This window comes from Oncorhynchus masou, chromosome 5 (genome assembly GCF_036934945.1).
Source record: "Oncorhynchus masou masou isolate Uvic2021 chromosome 5, UVic_Omas_1.1, whole genome shotgun sequence".
Taxonomy (NCBI): Eukaryota; Metazoa; Chordata; class Actinopteri; order Salmoniformes; family Salmonidae; genus Oncorhynchus; species Oncorhynchus masou.
In genome coordinates, this window is record NC_088216.1 from 62,938,223 (window position 1) to 62,954,615 (window position 16,393).

General features: G+C 45.0%; 1 protein-coding gene across 4 annotated transcripts in view; it reads left to right on the plus strand.

Annotated features, from left to right (window-relative positions):
* Positions 1-16,393, plus strand: part of kcnab2a (potassium voltage-gated channel subfamily A regulatory beta subunit 2a) — a 143,634-nt gene that overhangs the window by 39,732 nt on the left and 87,509 nt on the right. For 2 of the 4 annotated variants that reach the window (XM_064966391.1, XM_064966394.1), the window contains exon 1: positions 4,368-4,654. The exons of 1 other annotated variant lie outside the window; for it this stretch is intronic. The gene's annotated coding sequence lies outside the window, so the exon portion shown is untranslated. Of the gene's footprint in view, positions 1-4,367; positions 4,655-16,393 lie in introns of those variants that run through there. One more of the 4 variants, XM_064966392.1, reaches the window with a different exon arrangement.

A 16,393-nucleotide genomic window follows, 5' to 3' on the forward strand; every position in this document is an offset into this window, starting at 1 on the left:
ACTGAGAACAAAGGCACACAGTGCTTGTGGGGGGGTCCGCATTAGTGGCCCGACATTGTTTTCCTCGAAGCGGGTGAAGGAGGTGTTCAGCTTATCTGGAATCGAGGCATCGGTGGCTGGCTTGCCCTTTTTTATAATCCATGACTATCTGGAGTCAAATCAAATCAAATTTTATTTGTCACATACACATGGTTAGCAGATGTTAATGTGAGTGTAGCAAAATGCCTGTGCTTCTAGTTCCGACAATGCAGTAATAACCAACAAGTAATCTAACAATTCCAAAACTACTGTCTTATACACACAAGTGTAAAGGGATAAAGAATATGTACATAAAGATATATGAATGAGTGACGGTACAGAGCAGCATAGGCAAGATGCAGTAGATGGTATCGAGTACAGTATATACATATGAGATGAGTATGTAAACAAAGTGGCATAGTTAAAGTGGCTAGTGATACAAGTATTACATAAAGATGCGGTAGATGATATAGAGTACAGTATATACGTATACATATGAGATGAATAATGTAGGGTATGTAAACATTATATTAGGTAGCATTGTTTAAAGTGGCTAGTGATATATTTTACATCATTTCCCATCAATTCCCATTATTAAAGTGGCTAGAGTTGAGTCAGTGTGTTGGCAGCAGCCACTCAATGTTAGTGGTGGCTGTTTAACAGTCTGATGGCCTTGAGATAGAAGCTGTTTTTCAGTCTCTCGGTCCCAGCTTTGATGCACCTGTACTGACCTCGCCTTCTGGATGATAGCGGGGTGAACAGGCAGTGGCTCGGGTGGTTGTTGTCCTTGATGATCTTTATGGCCTTCCTATAACATCGGGTGGTGTAGGTGTCCTGGAGGGCAGGTAGTTTGCCCCCGGTGATGCGTTGTGCAGACCTCACTACCCTCTGGAGAGCCTTACGGTTGTGGGCGGAGCAGTTGCCGTACCAGGCGGTGATACAGCCCGCCAGGATGCTCTCGATTGTGCATCTGTAGAAGTTTGTGTGTTTTTGGTGACAAGCCGAATTTCTTCAGCCTCCTGAGGTTGAAGAGGCGCTGCTGCGCCTTCTTAACGATGCTGTCTGTGTGGGTGGACCAATTCAGTTTGTCTGTGATGTGTATGCCGAGGAACTTAACTTACTACCCTCTCCACTACTGTTCCATCGATGTGGATAGGGAGTGTTCCCTCTGCTGTTTCCTGAAGTCCACAATCATCTCCTTAGGTTTGTTGACGTTGAGTGTGAGGTTATTTTCCTGACACCACACTCCGAGGGCCCTCACCTCCTCCCTGTATGCCGTCTCGTCGTTGTTGGTAATCAAGCCTACCACTGTTGTGTCGTCCGCAAACTTGATGATTGAGTTGGAGGCGTGCATGGCCACGCAGTCGTGGGTGAACAGGGAGTACAGGAGAGGGCTCAGAACGCACCCTTGTGGGGCCCCAGTGTTGAGGATCAGCGGGGTGGAGATGTTGTTGCCTACCCTCACCACCTGGGGGCGGCCCGTCAGGAAGTCCAGTACCCAGTTGCACAGGGCGGTGTCGAGACCCAGGGTCTTGAGCTTGATGACGAGCTTGGAGGGTGCTATGGTGTTAAATGCCGAGCTGTAGTCGATGAACAGCATTCTCACATAGATATTCCTCTTGTCCAGATGGGTTAGGGCAGTGTGCAGTGTGGTTGAGATTGCATCGTCTGTGGGCCTATTTGGGCGGTAAGCAAATTGTAGTGGGTCTTGGGTGTCAGGTAGGGTGGAGGTGATATGGTCCTTGACTAGTCTCTCAAAGCACTTCATGATGACGGAAGTGAGTGCTACGGGGCGGTAGTCGTTTAGCTCAGTTACCTTAGCTTTCTTGGGAACAGGAACAATGGTGGCCCTCTTGAAGCATGTGGGAACAGCAGACTGGAATAGGGATTGATTGAATATGTCCGTAAACACACCAGCCAGCTGGTCTGCGCATGCTCTGAGGGCGCGGCTGGGGATGCCGTCTGGGCCTGCAGCCTTGCGAGGTTTAACACGTTTAAATGATTTACTCACCTCAGCTGCAGTGAAGGAGAGTCCGCATGTTTTCGTTGCAGGCCGTGTCAGTGGCACTGTATTGTCCTCAAAGCGGGCAAAAAAGTTATTTAGTCTGCCTGGGAGCAAGACATCCTGGTCCGTGACGGGGCTGGTTTTCTTTTTGTAATCTGTGATTGACCCTGCCACATACCTCTTGTGTCTGAGCCGTTGAATTGAGATTCTACTTTGTCTCTATACTTACGCTTAGCTTGTTTGATTGCCTTGCGGAGGGATTTGGGTTTGGAGGAGGGTTTGTATTCGGTCATGTTTCCGGTCACCTTGCCCTGATTAAAAGCAGTGGTTCGCGCTTTCAGTTTCACGCGAATGCTGCCATTAATCCACGGTTTCTGGTTTGGGAATGTTTTAATCGTTGCTATGGGAACAACATCTTCAACGCACATTCTAATGAACCTCGCACACCGAATCAGCGTTTTCGTCAATGTTGTTGTCTGTCGCAATTCGAAACATATCCCAGTCCACGTGATGGAAGCAGTCTTGGAGTGTGGAATCAGATTGGTCGGACCAGCGTTGGACAGACCTCAGCGTGGGAGCTTCTTGTTTTAGTTAGAATAGCAATGATCCAAGATTTTGCCAGCCCTGGTTGCGCAATCGATATGCTGATACAATTTAGGGAGTCTTGTTTTCAGATTAGCCTTGTTAAAATCCCCAGCTACAATGAATGCAGCCTCAGGATGTATGGATTCCAGTTTGCAAAGAGTCAAATAAAGTTTGTTCAGAGCCATCGATGTGTCTGCTTGGGGGGGAATATATACGGCTGTGATTATAATCGAAGAGAATTCCCTTGGTAGATAATGCGGTCGACACTTCGACACTTGATTGTGAGGAATTCTAAATCAGGTGAACAGAAGGATTTGAGTTCCTGTATGTTTTTGTGATCACACCACATCTCGTTAGCCATAAGGCATACGCCCCCGCCCCGCTTCTTACCAGAAAAATGTTTGTTTCTGTCGGCGCGATGCGTGGAGAAACCAGCTGGCTGCACCGACTCCGATAGCGTCTCTCCAGTGAGCCATGTTTCCGTGAAGCAAAGAACGTTAGTCTCTGATGTCCCTCTGGAATGCTACCCTTGCTCGGATTTCATCAACCTTGTTGTCAAGAGACTGGACATTGGCGAGAAGTATACTAGGGAGTGGTGCACGATGTGCCCGTCTCCGGAGTCTGACCAGAAGACCGCCTCGTTTCCCTCTTTTACGAAGTCGTTTTTTGGGTTCGCCGGCTGGGATCCATTCCGTTGTCCTGGGTGAAAGGCAGGACACAGGATCCGCTTCGCGAAAGTCATATTCTTGGTCGTACTGATGGTGAGTTGACGCTGCTCTTATATTCAGTAGTTCTTCTCGACTGTATGTAATGAAACCTAAGATGACCTGGGGTACTAATGTAAGAAATAACATGTAAAAAAATAAAAAAAACTGCATAGTTTCCTAGGAACGCGAAGCGAGGTGGCCATCTCTGTCGGCGCCAGAAGTATCAACATCGAGTCCCTGCCACATACACATCGGTGTCTGCGATGTGGCTGGCTTGCCCTTTTTATAATCCATGACTATCTGGAGTCCCTGCCACATACACATCGGTGTCTGAGCAGTTGAGTTGCGGCGACTCCTCTTTCTCCCTGTACTGTCGTTTCGCCTCTGATTGCCTTTCTGATGTCATAGTCGGTCTGTTTTGTACACATCCATGCATATTCCCAGTCACCATGCCATGGTTAAATGTGGTGTTTTTGGTTTGGATGAGTTCTAATCATCACAGTAGGAACAACATTGTCTATGCACTTCCTGATGAACGCAGTCATCGAGTCAGTGTATACCGCTACTACTATACCCCTCAAACCAGATGCCAAAAATTAGTTTGCAGCCCTTGTACTCCGTCTAATACAAGATTTCATGTAATGCTTTGAGATGAAAGGCAGTCAGATTGTGTAGCCAAATTGCTGTGTTTTCTCTCTGGAAAAAGGGAAAAAATAATGCAGTGTCAGCCAGGCTTTGAACCCGCTCAAGGCTTTTTTGTGCTTCAGTGATGAGCTGCAAGCCTTGCCCTTGTCTCTGAGAAAATGGTTCCCAGCCATTATCTCCGTTCTCTCCAATCATCGCTTTAATTAATTAATATTGGATGAAGCCGATTCCCGCTTCCTTTTTTTATTTTTATCACACTCGATCCGTTTCTTGCTCTCTCCCCCTGTCCCCCCGCATGCTTACTCCAGTGCTGCTGACAGTGCAAAAGGAGGTGTGAGGGAGGTAGGGGGGTGCCTTTTAATGCATCTGTTCTCAGTGACTCTCACTGACTCGCAAGGTTCACTCATCACACACACATTCATTCTCTCTCCCTCTCTCTATCTCTCCCGGTCTCTTTCTAGCTGTCTCATGCTCATTCTCTCTGTCACTCAGTAACATAACCACTGACACAGGAACGCATACTAGAGGGGAGCCATCCACCAGTCCTGTCTCATTCATCCACTCTCCTCTTGTCTCTCTCTCCTTCTTCTTGGAATCTTGCTGTACCGTTCCTGCTCTGCTCTACCTCCATCCCATCCCTACGTCAGGAGGATCAGATCGCTGCCTGAGCAGTAGCCAGCACCACTGAGCAGAGGTAGGTGTTAGACTACAGAATCGTGGCTGAGGCACTGCTCTCCTTCATCTCTTTCCCTTTCTCTTATCTCATTCCCTCAGTGTGTGTGCTTGTAGCACAGCAGATGACATACAATTTGTCAGTAATTAGCATCGTATGGATCTAGTCTTTGGTTTGTTGCTCTTGCTTCACTGAGAGGCGTCTGTGCATACCATATGACACTGGGTGTATTTCTGCTCTGTCTCCCCACTCTCTCTCTCTCGGTCTGTCTCATGTTTTATGCATGACCTGTCCTCTTAAATTAATCCCGGGGACTGGCCATGCTGTGGGATTTATAGAGAACCACCTCAAAATAGCTTTGCTGTGAGGATACACGCACGACACAAATGCACACAGTCTGTACTGAGTGGTGAGTTTTGAGCCGGAACCCTTACCTGCTCCTGTCAATGCTGCAGTGCCCGTCTGTTGCAGACAATGTCGTCTTTATTCAACACACCCCAGCAAGACATGTAAATAACCTGATTTTCTAATGTTGTGATGTTTGTAGTCCAGCGGTTGTGACATTTGGCTGTGGCAGGCTGGCTGGCTTTGGGTTATTCCATCACCTTCTCATGCTGGGGCTGTAGCAGCTGACAGTGGCGTTGAGGCTTCCTCTGGGCTCTTGTCCAAGGCTGTGGTGAGCAGCGCAGGAGAGGCTGGCTGCAGGGGTTTGGTGCAGTAAGTTGTTGCATGTAGCCAGCAGCAGCAGAGAACGGAGAGCAAGGCAGATCTCTGTTTTGATACTGAATATTCTTAGGTGAGTTTTTACACCAGCCTTGCAGAAAGTGGTTGTCAGCTATACAGTTAGTATGACAGCAATGTTATGACAATTTCGTTAATGTTTTGTGTGCGGTTATAAATCTATTGAGATGACAGACTATGTGATGCATTTAGCCAACATTAACACTGTAAAGCTGTGATGTTCGGTCGGCCTTGACGAGGCATTCTATAGGACATTGGAGAGGAACACTGGGTGTAATTGGAAGTAGATGTGTTATAGGTGATCTTTGTAGTCTTCAGAGACCGACGTACTGTGCAGCAGCAGAAGACTGCTGAGGGATGACCAGGCTGATGTACAGTACTCCCACAGAGGAGAACTTCCTGGATGCACATGAGGGAGACTTCCCTAAACAGAGCTCTGTAATAATCCTCTAGTTGAGAGGTAGTGGCCTGTCTCACATCATTAGCGCTCTTCATGGGCCATACATACATACATACATACACACACACACACACACACACACACACACACACACACACACACACACACACACACACACACACACACACACACACACACACACACACACACACACACACCATGATACATACCTTGACAGTTATACAGCCAACTTAATGCATATCAATGACCCTCTTGCCGTGTCAGTGCTACGTACTGCCTTTTCTGCATCTTAACCAGTACATCTTAACAACACCACTCTGTATTACCTCATATTGGTCACCTAAATTCTAGTTGATTTGGTGAGAGTGGGTAAAATACCAATGACCTGCAGTTGACTTTTCTCTGTCCTCACTAAGGATTCCGCTACCTAGCCTCAGCTCGGTTCCAGCTCTGTTGGATTAGTGTGATGTGATTACTGTGTTCTTTCAGAGGGCGACAGACAGCCTCACACTGGTTTGGCTCTGTGACGATACTATTTGTTGTTTCCCAGGAAACGGAGTCCACACGGCCAGAAAAGAACGGCTTCCCCAGAGGAAGCTTCCTCCTGGCGTTCTTCTGAGGATGCCTATAGCTAGGCTGTGTTATGCCTTCTATGAATTTTCACTGACTAAAAAGTACCATGATACTAGGCCTATTGAGTACATTGATTCGTCCAGTTTCTACAGAATGCGTCTTCCAGTGCTGGATTCGCTGTAGGGTTTGGTCCCCGAGTGGCCTAGAGGGCCCTTACTGCTGTTGTCATAATGCTGTGCCAGCGCCTCACACTCCATGCTGTGTGGCAGGACTCTGTCTTCATAGGTTTTAAAATCACCCTGATGACAGTGAGCCAAGCACTAAAATATAGCCGTTCAGTGGAAGCAGGAGGATGTCGTGGCTAATAAAAGGCTTAATTGATTCCCAGTGATAAAGTGCTTAGTGTAGACGTAGCTGCTGGATGGGCTCAGCTCCACTCAACATTTTTGGCACCTTGTCCTGATTGGACTGGGTCCTGACTGAAACAAGTAATGCAAGGTAAGGCCAAAATAACCTTGAGCAAAATGGTACATATTTTCTCAGTTCAGATGCATTACTAACACACTTTTCTGAATTGAATTGTCTGACTCAACTCTTAATGAGAATGTAGAAGCTCTGCATGGCCAATTGCCATATGAATGACCTCTGTGGTAAAGTCATTCTGATGTTTTCTGGGGTGGTGTAGTCATCTCAACCTCCCACTCAGACACTGACGGAGCTGATCAGAATAGGAAGTGTTCACACCTCACAGGGGGCCTAGCTGAATATCGCACTGCAGCAGACCCTGGCCCAGCCCTGCACACAGCAGTCATCTCTCCACACTTCCACTTTCACAAGTCACAGAAATGACATTCATTCTCAGAATTTCCTACCCAGCTTCTTCACATGTGATAATGACTAACTTGTCTGTTCCAATGCAGAAAGTGCAATGTTTGACTTGGGATCCAATAGTAGGTACTTTCTGAATAGTAGCCTATATGAATAAATTCACATATCACTTAGGCTATTGACTACAGTGTATATAAAAGCCATGTGAATTCTGACGTGTGTACAGTATACTTTGAACACAGTGGTACTTCTTTATACAGGGTGTGCTCGTCCTGCCTGGTGAAGTACAGCTGCTAGGCAATATTTTGTGACGCTGAATGATGATCTAGCGTGGTTTAGACACGTCACTTATGTGACAATGGCATTTTGTGATGTGAGTTATAAGGGAAATGTCTGCTCCTGACACGGTGGCTTCAGATTGATTAGAACAGCTCAGTGTGGGCTGTGGATTCTACGTCTCTACTGTACGTGTGCTCTCTGGGTCTGTTCTAGGATCAGGTCCGTCCATGTAATCATTGATCTAAAAGACAAAACTGTTCCTAAATCAGCCCTACTACTCTGAGATGCTTGAAATATATGGGCCCCTACTGTCAGTCTTTTCTGTGCTGGCCCTGGGTAGTGTAGTGCAGGGCTCTAACCTCCAAATAGACATTGGCGGAGTCTGAAATTTGGCTTGCCTACTACTTATTTAAACTGCATACTGTGTACTAATCGTACTATTTAGCACATAATGTTTAGTATAAAGTATGCCACGGCCGAAATATACTACTTTTGGTGCATTCAAGTCCACTGGGAATTCGGAAATTAAATGAGCTCCGACTGGGAAAAATTGTGACATTGGTGATCTTCAGGTCGGCGAAGTCGGAGCTCTAGAATGATTGCCGAGTTTCTTACTTGCAATTCCGATGTGTTTTTTTTCAGTCAGAAACACTTTTTTTTTTGTCTTCAGAATCAGTTGAGGTTTCATATGAATCGGAAAGGATCACCTATGTCCCACCCAGTGACCTTTTTGTGTTGTTTTGGGCTAGCATTAGCTAAGTAGCTAGCATTTAGAACGTCTTTAGAGTAAACTTGAGTAGGTCTACACCTACGTAGGCCTATAAACTGAAGAGTCACCTGAAGCTTGAGAGCAATGGGAGATACAGTAGTGGAATGCAGTGATGAGCCAGAGGGCTCGTAATGAAGACGACTGGCTATTACTCTGAACTGTGTGTGGTGAGCTTTCTGGCGCCTATAGCTGCTGAGGCATCACCCAAGTGGGTGCCATACATTGACATTTTTTGACACATTTTTACGGTGTTACTTTGGTGCCTTGTTGCAAACAAGGTTTGAACATTTTTATTCTGTACAGGCTTCCTTTTTACTCTGTCAACTAGGTTAGTATTGTGAAGTAACTAAAATGTTGATCCATGTTCAGTTTTCTCCTATCACAGCCATTAAACTGTAACTGTTTTAATGTCACCATTAGCCTCACGGGGATATCCCTGAGCGGTTTCCTTCCTCTCCGGCAACTGAGTTAGGAAGGACGCCTGTATATTTGTAGTAAATGGGTTTATGGATACACCATTCAAAGTGTAATTAATAACTTCACCATGCGCAAAGTGATATTCAATGTTGGCTTTTCAATGTTGACATATAAACCCCTTTGCGAGGCATTGGAAAACCCCTCTGGTTGTGATTCTGTTTTTTGAAGTGGACTGTTTGACTGAGGGAACTATCTATATGTGTGGGGTACAGAGAGAGTCACTCAAAGATCATGTTAACCACTATTACACACAGTGAGTCCATGCAATTTATTATGTGACATGTTAAGCAAATGTTTACTCTTGAACTTCATTAGGCTTTCCATAAGAGGTTGAATACTTATTGACTTGTTATTTCAGCTTTCCATTTTTAATTCATTTGTAAACATATCTAAAAGCATAATTCCACTTTGACATTCTGGGGTATGTAGGCCAGTGACACAAAATCTCTTATTTAATCAACTTTAAATTCAGGCTATAACACAGCAAAATTTGGGAAAAGTCAAGGGGTTTGAATACTTTCTGAAGGCACTATAGCAAGCTAAAGGCACGGCAGGCAGTAGATCTGTTTTCAAAGATGTAACGTTATGATGAAATAGTCAATTTTAAGGAGAACAAAAATGACTTACATTTGAACACCACTGCCGACACTTTGCTTTTCACCGTCTTTACTTGATCTAGCTATCAAAAACTCACAGCCCCCCTCTTCTAATGCGTTGTGGCTGTGAAATTCTACCTGATGAAAAGACGAAATTGGTTTAACATCCTGGCATTTAACACACGATTTTCGAAAATTCATACTATAAAACGTTCTTTTTTCCTCATACTGAGAATGTCATGCGCAATTGCGTTGTTTCCTGCCATTTGTTGATTTCGGTAGCGCATCGTATCTAATTGATCAGCTGTTGTCATAGCTGAAATGACTACTGTATGACATCTGGTCATTTAAATCTTGATTTGTGAAATGTCACATACATACTATTAAACGCCTTACAATTTACGACGCAAGTATGTGAATTTGGACACGGCCACTGTCCCAGTATACAGGAAAGGCTGTTGGACATTGACAGCCTGAAGTGTGAAGGAGAATTCCACGATGGAGGGCTCACAGATCTACTGTCTGCTCTTCTGCAGTGTGAGCTGTGCATAGGGTTACAACACCAGAGCTGGCAGAACACAGGGAGGGAGAAATGAGAGACAACACTTCAAGTTAAAAGGAAAGCAAGCGTATGAGAGAGAGATATAAACAAAGGGAGGCTTTGTGGAGAAGGGCGGGGCAGCGTTACTTTATTGCTGAGTAAAGCTATAGTTTACTGCTCTGCGGCTGGTCTCTGACCAATCATTGCAGAGCTGCATGACAACTCACCAATGGGCTGGGCCTGCCTGTTTGTTCTGTTACGTGGAGGACAGCGTGTGTGTTTGATGTGTGACCCACACCACCTTGGCTCTGTGCTGTCTCATTGATTTGGGGACTGCCAGCCAGGTCCAGTAAGGGGGAGAGATAGAGGACACATTGAAACTGTAGCTCAGTGGCACTGGCAGCCTCAGACTGCGGACTCAGACTCTCAGCAGGACATGTGGAACACAGCCTGACAGCACAGAGGATGTCTCACTGATGTTCACACTGATAGTCATACACTGATGGATACACACAGATACTGTCTTTATACAAACAGAAATATACAGAGTGGCTTACTTTCTGTACACAGATGCAATTCACTATCACGCAATAGCCTGTTTTGTGTCCTTTGTAAAACTGACACTCACCAATTCACTTTGACTTACACATTTTTTCACATTAGAAAATATCTGAGAACAGTGCGGCATTCACATTGATCAGAAAGATGTTCCATTCATATTGATGCACCTCAACTCTTTGTCCAACATTGGGTACATTTGAAGTCTTTGACGTCTAGTCCTGTCACACTACCCTATACTGTTTCACTGTAACACAGAACAGTGGTCTATTCTCTTATTGTGAAACACAGACTTGCACTCTAGCAGTAGTCATGTTCTAACACTACAGCCCAGAAATAGACTGGGAAACAAGCACTTGCCAGGCCCCACACATTGATTGTCTGTGACACAGGTTACAGCCAGGCCTCAGGCATGTGGCCACAAACACGATGATGATGTTAACCCCCAAGGAAGAATTCCATTTCCTCTCCTCTCGTCATGGACCATGACACACACGCTGTGCTGCTAGGGGTACCTGCTTGGCTTTCAGTCGGCAACATGCACTTGCAGCATACATCAAAGCGCTCTTTGTATATGTTATTTTTATACAGCAGGCTGAAAGATGAACCTGTTCACTTCCTATGCTAAATGTATTATGTTGGACGTAGTGAGTCAGAGGGGTGTCTTATTAAAAAGAGCAGTGGGAGCCTGGCCTGTCCTGCGGTGGTGGTGCGCTTATGGAAAGTGACCCTGCGATGGCATCTGTTAGCGCGTGAGTCAGATGTGTGGACATGTATCAAATCAGACAGATGGAACCCAACACAGTGTTTTTATTGTGTGTGCACTTGAGGATTTTGTTAAGTGTGTGTGTGTTTCTGGGACATGGCTGCCTGTGCTGTACCGTCCCACAGCTGATCCAGGAACAACTTCTCTCTGAGCTGCCTGCCTGCCATGGAGAGACCATTTGAATCAGATGGTCTGCGTCAGAGGCAGATTGTCAGTGCACTCAGGAATAGCCCGTGTATACTGAAAAAAATATAATCTGAACATGAAACAATTTCAAACATTTTACTGAGTTACAGTTCATATAAGGAAATCAGTCAATTTAAATCAATTCATGAGGCCCTAATCTGTCGATTTAACATGACTGGGAATACAGATATGCATCTGTTGGTCAGATGGCCTTAAAAAAAGGAGGGGTGTGGATCTGAAACCCAGTCAGTATCTGGTGTGACCACCATTTGCCTCATGCAGCACGACGTCTCCTTTACATAGAGTTGATCAGGATGTTGATTGTGGAATGTTGTCCCTTTAATGGCTGTGTGAAGTTGCTGGATGTTGGCAGGGACTGGAATGCGCTTTAGTACACAATCCCAGAGGATCCCAAACATACTCAATGGGTGACATGTCTGGTGAGTATGCAGGCTATGGAAAAACTGGGACATTTTCAGCTTTTAGGAATTGTGTACAGATCCTTGCAACATGGGGCCGTGCATTATCATGCTGAAACATGAGGTGATGGTGGGGACTGAATGGCACGACAATGGGCCTCAGGATCTCGTCATGGTATCGCTGTGCATTCAAATTGCAATATGTAAAAAGCAATTGTGTTCGTTGTCTGTAGTTTATGCCTGCCCATACCATAACCCCCCCCTGCCACCATGGGGCACTCTGTTCACAAAGTTGACATCAGCACACCACTCGCCCACACGATGCCATACATGTGGTCTGCGGTTCTGAGGCCGGTTGGACGTACTAGCTCTAAAATGACTTGAGACAGCTTATTGTAGAGAAATTAACATTCCATTCTCTGGCAACAGCTCTGTTGGACTTTCTTGCAGTCAGCATGCAAATTGCACGCTTCCTCAAATTGAGACATCTGTGGCATTGTGTTGTGATGACAAAATTGCGCATTTTCCAATGGCCTTTTATTGTCCCCAGCATAAGGTGCACCTTTGTAATCATGCTGTTTGATCAGCTTCTTGATTTGCCTCACCTGTCAGGTGGATGGATTATCTTGGCAAAGGAGAAATGGTCACCAACAGGGATGTAAACAAATTTGTGCTAAACATTTGAGAGAGAAATAGATTTTTTGCTTTATTGAACATTTCTGGGTTCTTTTATTTCAGCTTATGAAACATGGGACTAACACTTGTGTTTTTATTCCGTGTACATATTATAATTTAGATAGGGCTGAGAATTTCCAGTGACCTCACGATACGATATCATAATACTTAGGTGCCGATACGATATGTATTGCGACTCACAATTTGTATATGTATTGAGATTTAATACTGTGATTTTATTGCCATTCTGTTCCAAACATATTGCTCAGTGTATGTCTGCTGCAGAGGGACAAGAGAAACATTTCTGATCAGTCATGGAAATAAGTGCTGAAAACAAATCGGCTCCCTATTTGAAAAGATTGAGAACAAGCAATGGAAAAAATACATACTGGACTTTTGGTGCTAGTACAGCCAACCAGTGCAAAATTAATATTGTGACATTTTACATTTATAATGCCGTCAAATAGAATATCCCAACATGCATAACCCCCCCCCCCCCCGAACTATGGATCTCTTGCCACTGGGAGACTGAGTGGGACTGTATTGACGCATGGAGCCCAGAGGGAGTAGAGTGAGGTGAGGTGTGCCCAGGAGACACACAGGGGGGAGAGATGCATGGCCCTCGCTTGCCTGTGTGTGTTTGTAAAGCCATGCTGCAGCAGCACAGGGCTTCCCTCCAGATCACGCTGCTCTCTCATCCCTACTCAGAACAGCTGACTGGGCAGGCAAGCTCCCTTCAACTGCAGTTAAAAATAAAAATAAAAACATTATTCTCTCTCCCATTCATTTTTGTATCTTTCTCCTCCTGTTTTCCCCCTGGACTGTTCCCTTCACTAGGTGTGTGTTGGCCAGTCACCGCAGGCTGAAAATATCTTCTGGGGGAGCTTGGTTCAGTTGGTCTGAACTTCCCGGGCACCGGCTACGTTGGCTGCAGATTTCATTCAGAATTCTGGACCATTCTGCTTTCCCCCACCTCAGTTAACAATGGCATCCATCAGAGTGGTTGTGGCGAAGTACTAGCAACCTGAGGGAAGAATATTCCATCCCTCCCTCCTCACTGGCAGCGCCAGTGGCATATGCCGAGTTGAGGAAAGCAACAGGACGAAGATGTATAAAGAGCTGCTGCTGTGTGAATAATTTAGGAGGGCTGTGTTTCTAAGACGACGGTGTAGAACAGAAGATGTTTCTTTTCAGTGCCTCGTTATCTGCTGCAGTGACTCTCTCTCTGCTCTCACAGGATCCTTCGCTCACTTCACAAAAGCTAAAACCAACCAGCAGGCAAGTTAAACAATAACACTGTCCTGAATGTCAGAACCACTCTCCACCTCTCCCAAGTTTGTTTGGCCTGGCCTGAGGCACTCAGATTTTTATATAACAGGGCAGTGGCAATGTTTACAGGCTGTGTGTGCCCAGCCCAGAATGGACCAGCCCAGAAACCACAGCTCTCTGGCACTAAACAAGGGCTCTTACAATCACCTTCTCCCCTTGACATCACCCCCCCCCCCCCCCTCTCTGGTTGTCAGTGTTCCATTTCATTCGTCATTGTTTGTTCAGCTCAAATCTCTGTGCCCTCTGGCTAGAATAAAAATGAGGTATGTAATGTCAGGGGTCTGATTTGCAGAAGTGTGTGTAATATAGTCTGATACAGGTTTAATCTTGGGAATATAGTCAGTGTTTTGTTGTTGTTGAGGAGATGGACCATGTATGCTCGTATTCACTGCTATATCACTGTCCTCTCCACTGGGCTCTTCTGATTTCCATCTGATCGATCTGCTCCGCTCCACCATATCTGTTTGCAGCAGATATTTTTATGTCACCTCTGACTGTGCATTTTGCGCACGTATGCAGAGATCTTATATCTCCAGTCTGTCTCCTCTGCTCTGCCCTCTCTCCCTTGCTGCAGTATGTGGTAGTTGGCGGTACTGTAAGGTGTGTGTGTGTGTGTGTGTGTGTGTGTGTGTGTGCGAGAAATAAGAATGAAGTCAAAAGCAGTTTGGAATGGAAGACACCATGTTGCCAACCTATGGACTTAAATGAGTGGAGTAGGAGTATGGCGGCTAGGTAGGTGGATGCCTCAGTGAGGGAAACAAGGTTAGTCTCTTAAAAACATTACTTCCCTCTGTCCCCTGTACAGTGACCGATCACACACCATGTGTGAAGCTGGACTGACACTATGGAACACTATCTAATATCGTACTTTTGGTTTGGTGAGAGGGAGAACGGTTGGTCTGAGGTTAGCCATACATTTTAGTACCGGTCCATAATCAATGGAGAAAGCAGCTCTCACCAGCCACTGATGGCCACTAGGGCTGGGAATTGCCAGGGACCTCCCAATATGATATCTATTGCGATTCTCATGCTTCTATATTTGTTGCGATTCGATACTGTGATTTTATTACAATTTGATGTTCCAAACATATTGCTCAGCGTATGTCTGCTGCAGAGGGACAAGAGACATGAGAAAATGAGTGTGACTCGCTATTTAAAAAGAGCTATAATGGATAAATACTGGCATTTTGGTGCATGTCCAGCCAATTAGTGGGAAAACAATATTGCGATATTGTCAAAAGAATATGATATATTGTAAATAATATCCCGATTATGTAACTGTTTTTAAAAAGGGAGCCAATTTGTGTTAAGCACTTAAAAAAATAAATCCATCACTAATAAAACTTTTCATGGCTGTCTCTTGTCCTTCTGAACCAGACCTATAGTGATCAATGTTTGCAACATCAAATCGCAGTATCGAATCGCAATACATATAGAATCGCGATATGATATATGTATTTTGAGGTCCCAGCCCCAAGAACATAGTGTGTGGGCTGTCTTGCACATAGTACACATGGCATGTGGTGGTTTGTGTGTTGTAACTAACACGTTACATGTGAGCGATTTGCCACTAGCCCATCACAGAAGCAGAATGAGGTGCTGAGGATTGGTGAGTTGTCATCTTTGGCCTGTGACTGTTCATCACTCAGGCAGCACATAGGCTTTACCACTGGAGATGGTTTACTGGACATTATGATCGTTCTTCAGACTTCTGTGCTGTACACCCTACACTGCTGGTCTGTAGCATGGTGGTTATGAAGCCAAACCATTATGGAGTTTATGCTAAGCAGCAAAGCTGAAGTAGATGCTAACAACATGAAGTGTTCCCTTCGATCCATTCATGATGCAATATTGAAGATCATTTTCCAAACTCTTTGTTTTGTATGGTTTAATTGATCTACAAAGTTGCTATCCTGAATGTAGGCCTCCATTAATGGTGCCTGACAGTGAGGCTCATGGATGTGCTTTTAACTCCAAACAGGGAGCAGATGATTGGTGTCAGATGTTTTCTGCAAAAAATAGGCTACTTATGCAAATTATTTTCATGAGCATTTTTTTTCCTCTGGCAGCGACTGACCTGTACTGATCAAGTGCTCTCTGCAATGGATGAAAAAGGAGGCCATTTTCACACTGCCGTGCCTGTTACAGCTCATCCGTCTGTCTGTTGATGGTGATGAGACTAGGATGCAGTGACAAAGACAACTTTTCATAATTTATCAAATAATTATGAGAACCGTGACATGAATATAGCCGTTTTTTGAATCCTCTGATTCCCCCTCTGGACTTTATTTAGATCCATATTGATCTCTTCAGTATTATTATTTACCTGTCTGTCGTCTGTCCTCTCTTCCAGTGCCATCTGTTGGCATCCATGTGTGTTTCCTGCTACTAACACTACTGTACATTCCAGGCCAGGACTGCTTATATAAGCCCCGTCTCAAGAGGAATCTCTCTCAGGCTGGGTGTAGGTGTGGTTGGCTGGAGCCTATGGAAAAGCATAATCGGTTGCCTTTGACTCCATGTTGCCTTTTGTTGGACAGGAATGAAGGTAGCATTATGTAGGTTCCAGTATTTAAGACTGGCTAAACACTAAACAGGCAAT